The 16,399-nt window shown below is 39.7% G+C and overlaps 1 long non-coding RNA gene across 2 annotated transcripts in view; it reads left to right on the plus strand.

Moving 5' to 3' along the window:
- LOC138924565 (uncharacterized) overlaps positions 1 to 16,399 on the plus strand; it is a 38,720-nt gene that overhangs the window by 15,361 nt on the left and 6,960 nt on the right. The window contains exon 2 of one of the 2 annotated variants that reach the window (XR_011439512.1): positions 6,833 to 7,798. The exons of the other annotated variant lie outside the window; for it this stretch is intronic. This is a non-coding gene — a long non-coding RNA (uncharacterized lncRNA). The remainder of the gene's footprint in view (positions 1 to 6,832; positions 7,799 to 16,399) is intronic. 2 annotated transcript variants of the gene reach the window in all.

Below are 16,399 nucleotides of genomic sequence, written 5' to 3' on the forward strand. Positions count from 1 at the left end.
ATCCCCAGCCGCAGAAGGAATAATTCTTTTCTAGAAAAACAGAGCAGAGTTGAGGTTCCTAGACCCAATTATCATCAAACTCAACTTGGTGATATTGTTAATAATGTGTATTCTCAGCCTCCACCATATCCCAGGAGATTCTGAGTAAGTCAGTCTGAGACCTGCCTGCTAATCTGTATTCTTAAAAATGTGCCTGTTGATCCTGATTATGAGCAAAGTGTGGGACCCTTTGGAGGAGGACCTTATTTATGTGTTTTTTCATTTGAAATATGCTTGGGTAATCCTCAGTCATCCACTGTCCACCCTTTCTTCCCTTGTTTGTAGACGTCTGAAACTGCCCCACTAAGTCTCAGTGTATGACTTCTCATCCCCATTCAGGATTGGTTTTTGATAAATTTGGACATTTCCAGGCCTACCGCTAGCACATAATCCAGCAAAACAAAGTGGAATGTTCTCTGGGTTTTATGAATTGCTCTGCTTCTCCACAGTTGTCATGCAATTTTCTCCAGGAGAACCACAATCTCTCTGGGCCAAACTTACTTTGTAGGTATCTGAATGGTGTCAGGAATATCACTATAGGAACAAGGAAATGGTCTTGTTCTTGAGCAGATGTCCTCATGACTAATTGATTTCACAAAATGATGTCTTAAAAGCGTTATCCTTAAAACCATTCCTAAACCCACTTCCGTGATAATAAGGTCTTAGGTCTATGCTTCCCTGAGTCACATGACCCATGCCAGCCTCATTTACAGCTGCCATTACAGTTCTGCCATACCTGGTTTTAGGGTTTTGCCATCAGATACTCTTAGACTCTGTCTTGAAAGAAACCTGAATATTGGCTTTAGGATCCTATTCAAGTGTGATTTTTTGATAACTATTTAGTTTAACACATTTCCACTCTAATGGCTAGAAATTAGTGTTGGGGAGCATTCTCTTTTTTGATCTTGGCCCTTAATATTGAAACTATTAGGTGGGCCCAAGTCAAGTAGATGATACTTACTATGTGTCCAGGCCTGGGATCGGTGCTATGGGGTACAAAGAAGGGTAAGACTTTGCTCCTTCTCTTTAAAGAATTTCCATTCTAATCAAGAAGGTAAAAACCATCTTATGTGTGTTAGTCAGGAAAGCTGGGTAAGAACCTCTCTTTCCAGCATCAGAAACTTAAAACAAAAGATTTATGTCTCACTAAACTATAGACACACCATGGATGTCAGGGGGTTCTGCTCATTGTAGTCACTCAGATCTAGGCTGATAGGGCCTTGTCTTAACAAATGCTTCCAGGACCAATAATTGGGGCCGGGGAAAGAGCTCTAGAGGGTCTCTCACCAGCAATAAATGCTGTGGGCTGAAAGTGTTATGTCACCCACGTCTACCCACAGCTCTTTGGCCAGAACTACTCATGTGGGCTCCCCCTACTCCAAACAACAAAGAGGATGGGGAGGTACAGTCTCTCTCTGTGCCTAAAAGGGAACTGAGTTTGGCATGTACAAGAGTATGAAGAGTGCTAAAAAATATACAGTCATGTGTAACATAATGTCATGTGAAACATAATGACATGCCACTCAACAACGGACCGCGTATATGACAGTCCCACAAGATTAGTACTATACAGCTTAGGTGTGTAGCAGGCTATACCATCTAGGTTTGTGTAAGCACACTCTGATGTTCACACAGCCACAAAATCGTCTGACAATGCGTTTCTCAGAACGTATCCCCATCATTAAGTGACACATGACTGTAGATACTAAGTGCTATATATATTTATAAATGCACACTATGGTACATGTCTATATGCAGTATATGTGTTATATAATATATATAATCTCAAGTGCTATATATGTTATATATAATCATGTACCATGTATGAAGAGTGTTAAATATACATATAATCAAGTGAAGAGTGAAACTCATACAAGAGAGGACAGTGAAGGGAAAAACTATCTGAGAAAAATGTAGGGTGAACCGAAACTTTATAGGTAGGTAGGACAGGCAGACTAACAGCAGCAACAATAGCCATTTGTCACGAAGCATAGGCCACAAATTGGGCTAAAAATGTAAATCATCGTCTAATTTAATTATTACAACAACACTCTGAGATGGATACTATTTTTATCTCCATTTTATAGATGAGGAAATTGAGCTTTAGGGAAAGTTAAGCAAATTTCCCAGGCTCTCAGAGCTAATGAACAGTGGAGCCAAGCTTGGAACCAAGAGAGCAGTAGGTAATTAGAGAGGATGGAGAAAGTGTGAGTTACAGCGAGAAGATGGAAATGAGGGTGGCATATTTGTGGTACGAGGAGGAGACCGCCCTGACTGGAGCACCAGGGTGGTCTGCAATTAGCAGAGTGCTGAAGTTGACTTTATTTCCAATTCTACTTACAACGCGAGCAAATCTCTGAGACCTTTAGAGAAGCGGGCCTGTTTGTGGTCATAAAAGAAATAAAATCAGATTGCTGCCCTTGGAAAATAACTTTTGACTTCCGGAGATTTGACCTTTCCTTTTTAACATGCTCTAAGGCATTGCTGACCTATGGGATTATGCACAATTTACTCCTGTCACCAATTTATAAACCTCTCCTTCCCTTGTAAACCTCGATGGGAATGAGAAGGACTAAAACCGACGTATGTAGAAATTTGGATTCATGCTTCCTTTTTTTCAAGAACATCATGAAGCTTATTTGTGAATGGAAACAGATTTGAGTGATGGACGCATATGGTAATTTGGAATAGTGAAAACAGCCGTGTCCATCAATCTTTGAACTATTTACAGAGGATGATGTCTGCTGATGTGGTTGCAAATTGGAGTCCCTGCTGACTCGGCATGTGTGTGGGTTACCCAGCCCTGAATTACTGGGCACCTGAATTACTGGCTGTTTCTTCTCACACAGAGAGGAGGAAAACTGAGGGAAGGATCAGCATAATTCACATAAAAGAGTAACACAATACAACAAAACCCTCAAAAGGAGACGGAAAACATTCCCCACCGAGAACAAACACCAAATAATTCTGAACTTTAACTCTTGAAAAATATGGATGTCAGAAGTCCAGAGTTGACTTGACTTTAATTATTTAGTCAATAATGACACATAACATTCATTTAATTCTTTGTAAACGTTAAGACCTTGGTTAAGCAACTTTCTAGGCATTTTCTTATTTAATTGTCACACAACTCTATGAGGTAAGTGATATTATGCCCATTAGACAGGTAAGGAATTTGGGACTTTGATTGAAAAGTAACTTGCTCAAGGTAACAGAGCAAAGAAATAATTAGGTTAATTTTATATGTTTCAGTTTTTCCTTTTGAAGATAAGCCTTTAAAAATAATTTGCTTATTCAACCCATATTTAATAAACTCCTAGGATGTGTCAGAGCCTATGCAGAATTTCAGGACAGGTGGATAAATAAGACAGCCCCATACTTCAAGGACCCGACAGTACTTCAAGGAAACACATGAATAAACAGGTGATAATGACAAATTAACCCAACTAGAATGAGAGACCCATGGGCAAGATGTTATGAGGGTGCCCCAAGAGGAGGAAGAGAACAAGTCTTCTGGGAGGACAGTATCACAGGATGACATGTCAGCCAGGGGAAGGCAGGCAAGGGGATTCTCGGCAGATGGCAGAACCTAAGAACGGGTCCACGAGTGACAAGAAACAGAATGAGCCCAGGTCACAGATGTCCTTGTGTGCCATGCGGAGGCCCATGGCACTTATCCTGCGGGTGAGGGAGCCTTTGAGGGATTTCAAACAGGAGGAACATGAGGATGACCTTGGTGTTCAAGGTCACAGGCCACAGAGTCTGAGTGGATGAGGGACAATATTTGCAATTTCCTGGTTGCTGTCTTCAACAATCTGTCCTTTCTCATATTTTAGGATGTTTGAATAATATCCGTATTGACACTCCCTCCCTTTCTTACTCAAAAACAGGGTGTGTGCCATCTTCCTTTTGTGCTTTCTTGCCATAGCCCATGGGAACATGCCTGTGGGGAAACACTGCATTTGCTTATAATGTAACATGCTGATCTGGGAGCAAGAGTCGAGCAGTTACGGGACAGGACGAGGAAGGAGGAAGCTTGTTTGCGGTTACGCCATCCTAACTAGCAATCCCCACCTTTTTATGACAGCAAGGTACCCATTGTCTATTGGCACAATGAGATTCAACAAAGGATCAACAACAGAATTGATGAGAAGGGGCCATTTCTAAAACTGAAATACCTTCTACGAAGTCATACATGTATGTTACAATAAAAAATAAGTGTAGTAATGCTTCCTACCAGGATTCAAGGGCTAGAATGTATAGCATGTCCAAGAAAGAAAGAAGTCGTTGGGAAGTTTGATAGCATTATCTAAAGTAGGACCCCATATCTTTTTCATGAGAGAACACAGTTTTTTTTTTTTTTTTTTAAAGATTTTTTTTATTTTTTCCTTTTTCTCCCCAAAGCCCCCCTGGTACATAGTTGTATACTCTTCGTTGTGGGTCCTTCTAGTTGTGGTATGTGGGACGCTGCCTCAGCGTGGTTTGATGAGCAGTGTCATGTCCGCGCCCAGGATTCGAACCAACGAAACACTGGGCTGCCTGCAGCGGAGCGCCGAACTTAACCACTCGGCCACGGGGCCAGGCCCGAGAGAACACAGTTTTTAATTCCTAAATGAGAGGGTTTTTTTTTTTTTTCCATGCAAGGATAATAAAAGATTTAGTGAGTTTGCAAAGAAAAATCAAGGTCACACAAACCGTCTCTAGAAACGGGTCCTGAATGAGTTAGGATAATCAACTGCAAATTTGCTAGAATGTAGACCAGTCTCACACAATAAAAATCTATTACTACATCAAAGGTCTCCAGAAAAAAATAAATTCAACAAGCTAGGAAGACCAGTAGTCATGAGAATTGTGGGCACTTCAGAGTTTAACCGAGAAGAAAGTCCAACGTAAATACTGAGCTGTTGAGGTGAAATGTTATTTTTCAAACTCACACATTTGCAACCACAAAAAGTCATCATTGTGCAAGCATTGGATGTAATGTCTTTGTAATGCTCAGAAAACGAACAGTTTTCTGTTTTGTGCATGGAAAGTGGGCACACACACACACACACACTCGTCTTCCTTTCTCTTCATACAAAGTCAGGTCTTCTAGTAATCATGCTGCGTGCTATTCACAGAGCAAACGCCTGTCCTATTGTCCTTGCATGCTGAGTTGGTCCAGATTCTCCTGAGAGCAGTGGTCGTGTGACGATGCTGTGTGCTGAAAAGCTGGACTGCGCAGAATACAAGAGAGACTGCCTGGCTGACCCACAGCTTTGCATTTTAAGGCCATGAATCCACAACTCTGCATTAGGAGTCACAGAATTGTGGATAGCAAATCACCACCGCGGCCACGTAATTCTTGGGGAGGCCTAAAATTGTGCTGCCATGGCACTGGTGCCATATGTTTCTTCCTGCTCCGCTGCCTTGGAATGTAGAGCGAGTTCAAGGGTAATCGTTTCTTTAATCAAACTGCAGCCGTAATGACTAATCAGAGGCAAAATGAAACCCACAAATATGAAAGTCTCTACATGTGTATTTTTAAAGTCAAAATAAATAACGGAAAGTTAAAAAAATGTAAATTAATTTTGTCCATGTTGCAAAAGCAGACATTCTTGTTTTATGGAGAGCTAGCTTGTGTCTTTGGAGCACCTTATCTGACCTGGCATATATGTTTCTGACCACTTTTGTTCTTTGTAAATGTTGTCACTTTGTTGCATGGATTTTGAGGTTGGGGAGGACTTAAAAATCACGCCTCAACCTTTGCCCAAATGTGTGAGTTTGGATAAATTGCATAATCTCTTGAAGCCCCAAAGTTTTTCCGTTTGCAAAATGGGAAAAATAAGAATAGCAGTCTCCCTGGGGCTGGCTCAGTGGCCTAGCAGTTAAGTTAATGCACTCTGCTTCAGTGGCCCGGGGTTCGCCGGTTCAGATCCTGGGCATGGACCTACACATGACTCATCAAGCCATGCTTTGGTAGCATCCCACATACAAAATAGAGGAAGATTGGCACCAATGCTAGCTTAGGGACAATCTTCCTCAAGTAAAACAAAAAGAAAAAAGAAAAAAAGAAATAAAAAAAGAATAGCAATCTCCTGGAGTTGTGAGGACCAAATAAGATAATGCCTAGCATGTAGCATAGATTGAGCGACACATTGATATTGTTATATCCATTAATATTATAAAATGTATCCCAGTTGGTAATGAGTGACAGCTGGCTTGAAAATGCTTTAAATGATTATAAAAGAGAGTAACCAGTTGTGGATCCTTTTATAACTACGACGTCAATCAATTTTGACCAACTAATCATGAGATGAGAATCCACCTAATTCTAGAATGTTCTTCCTCCACCAGACTGCAAGCATCATGGTCTTCATTGTCTTCTAAACTCCCAAGGTCTAGTATGGTGAGCACAAGTCAGTGCTCAGTAGAAATATATAGATTCATCTATTTTTATTCTCTTGGGCATTTTTCTTTGGGATAGAAATATATCTTCCTCCCTAATTTAGAAGGGCTTTCCAAATACCAGGCAATTTAACCCCTTTCACTGCCATATTGTTTGAATGAGTCCTCACTTTTTTCTTGCCTTTTATAATGTTTAGAAAATCCTGCCCCAGCTGAATATCAACTAAATATGCCTTTACAGCTTCTTCTAGTTTTGTTTTAATTTTTACATTCTTGTTTTTATCTTTCTGGATTTATCTGTTTTTTTTTTTTTGTTTAAAGTTTGGCACCTGGGCTAACAACTATTGCCAATCTTCCTTTTTTTTTTCTGCTGTATCTCCTCAAACCCCCCACCCCCCGTACATAGTTGTATATCTTAGTTGAGGTTCTTCTAGCTGTGGGATGTGGGCCGCCACCTCAACGTGGCCTGATGAGCAGTGCCATGTCCAGGTCCAGGATCTGAACCCTGGGCCGCCGCAGCGGAGTGTGTGAACTTAACCACTCGGCCATGGAGCCAGCCCCTGGGATTTATCTTGATATCAGGTGAGAAATCGAACTTGATTTTTTTTCTTATTTTCCTGGCAAAATTTACTGGTTAATGCATTGTTTGTTCTTTTGGTTTGTGATGCTTCCTTAATTATACACATGGCTGTTAGTCTCTCTTAAGAAATATGTGTTTTTATATATGTATGTATTTATGTGTATATATGTATTTATGTGTATACATGTATTTGTATGTATATATGTCTACATATATATGAATATATATGTATGTGAATATTCGTGTGCATTTTCTTGAAGTAACCAGTTTTATTTTTGTCAAAGTATTAATAAACATACAAAAGGGAATACAAAGGAAAATGTCTTCTTCAACTCTCCAATGCCAGTCTTCCACCCAAGAAAGAAATATCACCATCAACACTTTATTTACAGAATTTCTCCTAACCGAACAGGTATTTGTGTGTGCGTGTGAGTGCACGTGTCTGTGTACACTGTATATCTTTTTGATTTACACAAATGGAAAACTCCTATCTGTACTATTTGACGTCTTACTTTTTTTTCCTTTACCACATAACTCGAAGGTTTTTTCAACAAAAACTCTGTCTCATTGTTTGTATATTATCCCATTATGTGGATATTTCAAAATTTAATTAACCAGTTCCCTTTTTTTGGTTTTGTTTATTTTGAGGAAGATTGGCCCTGAGCTAATCTTTGAGGATCTGCCTCCAATCCTCCTCTTTTTGCTGAGGAAGATTGGCCCTGAGCTAACACCCACGCCCATCTTCCTCTACGTTGTATGTGGGACGCCTGCCGCAGCATGGATTGCCAAGCGGTACGTAGGTCTGCACGCAGGATCCAAACCAGCAAACCCCGGGCCACCGAAGCGGAACCTGTGAACTTGACCACTGGGCCACTGGGCTGGCCCCTTAACCAGTTCCCTTTTAATGGTCATTTATTTTCTTGTCTTTTGCTGTTATAGACTATATTTCTGGTATTTTTATTTTTAATGCTTCATTTGTTTATTTCTTTTACATTTCTCATGGTTTAGCTTGTACTACTTTTATTTCATTTTTTTGTGTTGATTTTCTTCTATGAGTTTATAATTTTGATTTCTTAATTTATCATCTTTAAATATTATTTATTGTCTATATCAGATGAGAAAACTGATATTTACAATTCTTCCCATCTTTCTTCCTTCCCTTCCATAACCTAATTTGTACTGTTTATATGATTATTCTTAGCTTCTCTAGAGGTTATTTTGTACTTTAAAGTATTATACATAAGCCTGTGCTTTATCTCCTTTAAATTGCATCTTTTGACCCCAACTCTGAAAGAAGAGGGGATTAGCATGTTTACACTATTTTCCTGCCTCCTTCTTTCTTTATCTCTCAATTTTGTTAGGTACAGTATTTCCACATTGCCTTGGTTTATAACATTTGTATTCTTTGCTCACAGTTATATAGTCTTAATTCTATATTTAGACTTATTCAATGCTCAGAATCAGTCTTTTCACTGTGGTTTCTTCATTTGTATCTTAAGTGGCTGGGGTTCATCTTCAAGTCATTGTTTTGCCCAAGCAGGTACGATATTACCTGAATTTGGAATATATGAGGATGTATACCTTTGGCCTTTCTCATCTCATGGTACTTTGGCCAAGTATAAAATTGTTGTATCACACTCACCTTCTCTCAGAACTTTGTAGACACTATCTTCTACCATTGAGTATGGCTCTAGGAAAATTTGAGGTCGAACTGACATGTTTTGCTCTCATGGTCAATTTGATGTTCTTGACGTGATGCCCACAAAAATATGGTAACTTATCCAGGGCAAGTCTGCACTGATCATTCACCATTATTCATCCCTGGAATGTGATCCTTTAATCTATAGATTTTGGTCCTCTTTCATTTCAGGAATATTTTCTTCTCTCAGATCTTTGAAAAAAACTTATTACAGTTTCAGATTTTCTAATCTCTTGAAATACCAATTATGTGTATGTTGGATCTTTGCCTGTTTTCCAAATTTGTCATTTTCTGTCTAATTCTATTTTAAGAATCTCCATTTTCTTTCCATTTCATTTTGGAAATCATTTTTCTTATTTCCTCATTGACTGTCCTCTATGTCCTTATTCTCTTTAGCAGGATTCTTTGAAAGTTTGAAGGAATTTACTTGAAAAACTTTTTGAGCTCTCTTTTGTTTTTAGTAGTCACTGCATTTTGGTGTCTATTTTTGAGTACTGTGTAAATCTGTGAAAGGGAAATACACCTGAAATGTTTGCTTCTGCTGTTTTCTCCATTCAGGGCTTATTCTTTTATAAGTACCTCTGCTTGCCATGTAACTATGACATCTGTTAAATTTCAGCAAAAAGTCTTAAGTATCTATTTCATGAAAACTGGTCAAGTGAGGCCAGTGATTTCTTTCTCTGTACCCCAGAATATAGAAAAGCTCTGTTCATTTAATATTAATGAAAGGAGCAGTACATTCTCTCTATCCTAAGTGACTAAACATTGATTAAAAATGCCCAATTCAACAGTGCATGTTCTCATGTACTCTTCAATAGATAACAGGAAACGAGGTCAGTCTTCTCTTGCTGTTGCTTTTGTGTGTCATTAATAGAACTCATAAAGGCTCAATCTCTTCGAAAGAAGCTATAGTTATTGTCTCTTGTCCTTGTGCATACTATCAACTGAAAGAAAATCTGCAAAGTTTTCTTGGAAATAATTGGTTGTTTCCTTTTCTGGACTCTTACAAATGAACATTCTCGAAGAATGCTTAAGTTCATTTAAAAGGCAGATTTCATAAGTAGATTTTGATTTAAAAATAATAATTGGACCATTTTGAGCCTAAGTTTTTTTTGTTATTAGAGTAACAGAACCAATCAACAAATTATTACTGAATGACCACTTTGTAGAATAGTTTGTATCGTGCAGCATGACTAAAACTGTTGCTTTCCGGAACGTATTGTCTCTATCCCTGAAAGGGGTCAGCAGCTTATTTTGAACAATTGATTGGCTGTGTGGTTGACTTGATTTAGTCAATAAGACAACAGAAAAGTCAAGCAATGACATCTGAATGAATGTGACATACAAAGGCACACAAAATCTCCCCTGGACTGTAGCTAGGTTGTGCTATTCCTTGGATAGCTCACTTTTTGTTTGGACTAATTTTAGAACTAGCCTTTTGTCCTTACTTCTTCCACCTCTCCCTTCTTTTCTTCCTCCCTTGCTTTCGTCTGGGCTGCCGTATAATTCTAGGTTGTGTTGTTATGATGTCTTTGCATCAGGGAAATACATAAATAAATACTATAGTTCTGTATGACTGATGAGTTAATCCTGCTAGCTGAAAAAACAGTAATGGTGTGTTTTTTATTTAATGAGGTCATGATCTTTATCTGGCCTCTCTCTACTGAACTTCATGCCTGTCAGGTGTATTTTATCAAGTTATTTTCAACGAGGAGCCAGCGGTCAGGTGGCCATATAACTCACTGGGCTGTTGAATATATTCTGGCTTGAGTTTGGCTGAAATCTGTGGGTGTGGGCTCATACTGCCAAATTCTGGAGATGATTGTGTCGAATATTGCACTCTGGTCAGTTTTAAGGTCTTTCTTGAGACTCAAGCTTTGGCCCAGTGTTCCCAGGGTTAGAGCAGGGTGGCTGATGGAATCAATCCTCAGGGACACTCTGTGAATGGCTCAGTTGTATTGAGCACCAGGAATGTCTTGGAATATACAAAAAACTCCAGTTTGGCTGCTGCCAGTGGAAAGACTCCTCTGGGGTTCAGGATAAGACCTGTCTTAATAAAACCAAAATTTTCAACATGACCAAATCATGTAAATGGCCTGTATATGGCCTCCCCAAATTGAGTCTATATTTGCATTCCTTCTGATCCATTTTGAAAAAGGTACTTATTATATGGATACAAACGAAATCCGAACCATAAATATAGATAGGAGTGGGACGGAAACCAAGCAAGAGTAGAAGGTTATAGAAGCTGGTCTTTTATTCATCTGTCTTTCTCTTGCTCTATCCTTTATTTATCCTTTCATTCTCCTTCTTTCTTCCATCAAGTACCCTTTTTTAATGTCTATTTCCAATAAATTGATAAACTAGTAAAAGTTACTTACAACAGACTATGAATTCAAACTGATGTATAATTGCTCTCCTTTTACACTATAAAAGAAATTTTGAAATCAGCAAATAACATTTATTTGTGTTATAGGAAAGGGGTCTCCTTCACACCTCCAGGAATCACTCGACTTTGACAGGTCTGCTTCTGACCACATGTGTGGTCGATCCTGCAGAGAAAGTATCCTCTCCCGCCACTAGATGTATAAAACACATCATTTCAGCAAACATTTGTTGCATGTTCATTATATAGCAGGTACTATAAACAAGCGTTTTGCGTAGATATTTCATTTAATCTTAGCAACTGTATGAGATATAGGGACTCTTATTATCCTCACTTAACAGATAAAGAAATGGAGACACAGAGAGCTTAAGTAACTTGTGCAAAGTCACCCAGCTAGTGAGTAGTAGAGGTGAGATGGAACCCAGGGAGTTTAATAGGAGAGCCCATCTTCTTAACTGCCACCATTCCTCTCTCACCACAAACCCACCACATATTAACAATGGCCCCTAACCACTTCCGAGGAAGGAAGATGGACATTTGGGAAGAATGTAGAGTAGAGAGTACTCCATGATTATCTAATCTAGCCCTTTTATGTTATACATGAAGCAGAAGAAGGCCAGGGGTGCTCATTTATCTGCTCAAGGCCACCCAGCCTTCATGGGTGACTAGAATCTGTTTCTGGGAGTCTCTCTCCACTATAAGAGTTATAGGGGTGAAGGCTTATTAAAGATTCATGCTTCATAGATAAATTTCCCTGCAGCCCTTTATTTAATTTGGCCTAGTGCATCTAGGGAATTGCCTAATGTCACTGTAAACATAGAAGGCTCAGGACTTCAATTATGGGAAAGAAGGAAATCGTTATTGCTGAGAAATTGGAAGAACTGAGGCCCAAATTGCACAGTGACACCTCAAAGTCTCCAACTTCTATATTTCAACTGAATTTGGGACATTCTTTAAAAGCAAAGGCATCCTTGATGAAGATGCAGATTTCCTGGGTTGAGTCCTAGAAGCGGTTAATATCCCAGATGCCAGAATATAGCCACCAGCGTGAATACTACAGTTGAGCGGAGCCCAGAGTCCTGCCTTTTCTCTGAGATCTCTCGTGTTGCAGAGATGTGGGCATCTTTTTTTTTCTCTCCTCCCCAAAGGCTCTCATGATGGGCATTTTTTTTTTTTTTTTTTTTTTTTTTTTTTTAAAGATTTTATTTTTTCCTTTTTCTCCCCAAAGCCCCCCGGTACATAGTTGTATATTCTTCGTTGTGGGTCCTTTTAGTTGTGGCATGTGGGACGCTGCCTCAGCGTGGTTTGATGAGCAGTGCCATGTCCGCGCCCAGGATTCGAACCAACGAAACACTGGGCCGCCTGCAGCGGAGCGCGCGAACTTAACCACTCGGCCACGGGGCCAGCCCCATGATGGGCATTTTTAATTAGGACACTTCTGATGCACAAACAGGATCTACTTCTGACAGCTTCCTTCTCAACATGTTTTACCTCTCATCCCTCCATCTTACTTGTCAGTCTCCTTTTTCCTCTGTGACTGTGTTTGAAATGCTGTCCCACACATCCTTCCATTGCAGAGAGGAAATTTGACACCTGGGGAGGCAATATTTCCTCTCACTCTCTAACTGTGCGGAGGGCATGCTGGCTATTTCTCAAAATAGCACAGTCAGCAGTCTTGAGAACATTAGTGCTTTGTAGAGGAAACCAAGGAATTTTTTTTCTGATGAAATGCAAATTGTACATTCTCTGTCTCCCATCGGTGAGAACATCTTTTTGCCTTGAATAGTTACACAAGCACCTTCAAATCAATTAAGGGGCTGCGATGACACTGCTTTGACATCCCATTAGCCCTTGCCTTTCGTTATGTGTCTATTAGAAGCAGAAATAAAAGTGATTTTGCCAGTCAGAGGTGGAGTTTCAAATATCCTGATGTTCCAAGTCAGATAAAGAATTGTGACTTTCGGTGCTTGGTTTGCTCCATGGGTATCTTAACAGCTAACATTAGGTTAAATTTTGAGTTCTGTGAGGGCAGGAACGATATCTTAGTCATGACTGTGACACCATGGTGCCCAGGGCTGTGTCTAGCTCATAGTGGAATCAGTTGTTTATTCGTGTGTATACCAAATATTTAATGAGTGGTTATGATGTGCAGGCCCTGTGCTAGATGCTCTTTTAACTGAGAAAGACTATGGGGTTTATCTAAGCTAATTCTTCACCATGGAGCCATTTATTCAGCAAAAAATTATGAAGCACTTACTCTGTGCCAGACACTGCAGGGGCAGAAATTAAGAAGACATGGTTTCTGGTTTCAAGGGGAGTCTAGTCTAGTGGAAGAAACTGAATTCCAGAAATATCCAGTGTCACGCCTAAAGTTATACACATCATTAGTACAGAGAGAGGTCCTAGGCTGGCATCTCCTTACTCAAATCCTTACTGCTCATTTGAGGCTTAGCGTTATAGAAACATGACACTAGAGAGCCATCCCGCTCATCTGGGATTCAAACTCTTCAACAACTGCTGGAATCCATATTTGTCAAATTGAATATTCATGGTGTATTGGGCAAGGAGTGGTTCAATTTATGCTTATAAACATTTATCAGATGAATTGCTCTTAATTTTCTGCTTACTAAAGAGAATTGGACCTATTTAGTTAAGTATAGTGGAGATCTTAAATAATGGCAGAATCAGATGGTTTATGTGGTGTTAATTTGAGAGCTGTGGAAAGGTCCTCTGAGTCTAAAAAAAAATCTCCTTATCACTATACCAGTGTGCCTAAAATTCTAACACCGATGGTGTGCTGTGGTTGTCAGCTTGAGGAAGACGGAGCTGAAGGTAAATCTTAATGTAGGGGGAGTTGAGAAAGGGTAGACACAGTCCACATGTAGAACATAATGGACACTCAAAAATTGTTCTCTAAGTGATTGAGTGTTTTAAGTATGAGTCAAGGTACAATCAAAGAACTACAGAGGCACAAAAGAGGAGGGAATTCTTACTAGAAATGGAGGAAGGCTGTAAAAAATTGACACTTTGAACACTGGTGAATGGGTTGAGGTTTTTTTGTTTGTTTTTTGTTTTATTTTGCTGAGGACGATTAGCCCTGAGATAACATCTGTGCCAGTCTTCCTCTATTTTCTATATTGGTCTCTGCCATAGCATGGCTGAAGAGTGGTGTGGGTCCGTGCCCAGGATCCGAACCCACGAACCCGTGCTGCTGAAGTGGAGTCTGCTGAACCTAACCACTACGCCACAGGGCCAGCCCCCTGGGTTGAGTTTTAATAAGAAGAAATTAACGGGGGGAGAGCATTCTAAAGAGAAGAAATCTCACAAGGCTAAGGTGAACTGGTATAAAAGCAAGTTGTAATTTACCTAAAGAGGTGGTTCTCAAAGTGTGGTTCCCACAATCTTTTAGGGGGCCTGTGAGGTCAAAACTCTTTTCGTGATAATACTAAAATATTATTTGCCTTTTTCGCTTTCATTCTCTCAGGGGCATACAGTTGAGTTTTCTGGAGCCTACATGATGTGTGATATTTCAAGAGATTGGATGCAAAAGCAGATATGAGAAAATACAGTTTTTTAAGTAACGTATGTTATTTATATTAACATATAACCGATTTATTATTATTTTAAAATTAATTAGTTAATGCTTAAATATTAAAAAATTGCTGTTTAATTTCTAATATCGTAAATACTGATAGATATAACCCATTCAACCACTAACTCTGAGGAGGATGTGTTGGCTGTTTCTCAAAATAGCACAGTGAAGGGTGTTGAGAACATAGTGTTTTGTGAGGAGAAGCAAGAATTTGGGGGATCTCAATAGTTCTTACATGTATAAAAGCATCCTGAGACCAAACATTTGAGAATTACTAATCTAGTCTGAGCACAGGGTAAGATGTGTGGTGTGGAGGACGTAAACCTGGAAAGATAGGCGGGCATCTTGAATGCCGTTAGCAGACTGTTGATTTTATTTTGTAAGGAAAGAGGAGCTATTGGAAGTTTGTGTGGAAGAGATCGGGACAGCCAGAGTTGTGCTTTGCAGGATGATTCTGCCATAGCATGAAAGATGGATTGGAGGAGGGGGAGAAGTAAACACCAAAAATACGAGATAAGCAATTCTGACACTGTCCAGATGAGAAAGGACGTAGACCTGACCAGGAGCATGGCAATGGGAATGTAACGAAGGGAAGAGAACTATTCAAGGTCTCAGTGGACTTGAATATGAGGCCCAAGGAGGGGTCAAAGATGACTCTAAATTTTCTTTCTATATCAGCAAAATTGTCAAACACATTATTTGAGATCTTAAGTGCAAAGCCCTGGGCTAGGTGCTTTTTTTGTTTAGTCTTATATTTCAAAGAATGAATGAAGATGTGGGGTGTGTGTGTGTGTGTGTGTATATATATGAAAAGAAATACTACTCAGCCATAAAAAAGATGAAACCGTGCCATTTGAAACAATATGGATGGACCTTGAGGATATTATGCTAGGTGCTATTGTTAAAATGCAGGGCTGCCTGATTTAAAATCTGGGCTCCAATGGTCCCTAGCTGTGTCCGGCAAGTCACCTCTTCATGCTTAACTGTCCTCTTCTGTTACGTGGTGCTAATGTTGGTACCTCCTTTCTAAAGTTGATGTGAAATGAATTATCACTAATCAAGTGCTTGCAAAGGTGCCTGGCTCAAGGTAAGCCCTTCATAAATGTTTGTTAAGGAAAAGATGGGGTGTAGGAGAGAGGAGGAGGCAGACACTGAGCATGAGAAGGGCCCTGCCTGAGCGTGGAAGACCGGGAAGGTAAGGAACATTTACTGAGTTGTGTCATTAAAAGTGGGTGGGGTCCCGTGAACCCAATGTCCCGTTCCCACACTTATGTATACCTGAGAGAGGATGAGTTTGGTTGGAGAGATTGGCTATTAGAAATCTTAGGTAAGTTTTTCAGGAAAAGTTTGCTTTTGTTGGTTTAAATTTTTGCTGACAATGTAGCCAGGTGCTTTAATTAACCCAGGACTTCAAAGAGGAAAGGCGAGTGATGATCTGTGGGTTGGGGTTGTGTGGGGAGACCGTGGGGAGTAAAGGGAGTGTAGACAGTACTGACTTGTGGCTTAAATAAAGTGGCTTTATGTTCTATTTTTAAATGCACGTGAATTTTGCGTTTTATCCTGTAAAATATATGGGTTTATTTTGGGATATAAAAATGTTTTAAATTACTAACCACTGAGGAAAACAATGCTTCAGAAAGAGGCTTCGTGTTTGTTGAGTACCCCCAGCACACAGCCGCACACCCCCAGCGGTACTCTGATTTGAACAGCACTGAT

Source organism: Equus caballus, chromosome 6 (assembly GCF_041296265.1).
Source record: "Equus caballus isolate H_3958 breed thoroughbred chromosome 6, TB-T2T, whole genome shotgun sequence".
Classification (NCBI taxonomy): domain Eukaryota; kingdom Metazoa; phylum Chordata; class Mammalia; order Perissodactyla; family Equidae; genus Equus; species Equus caballus.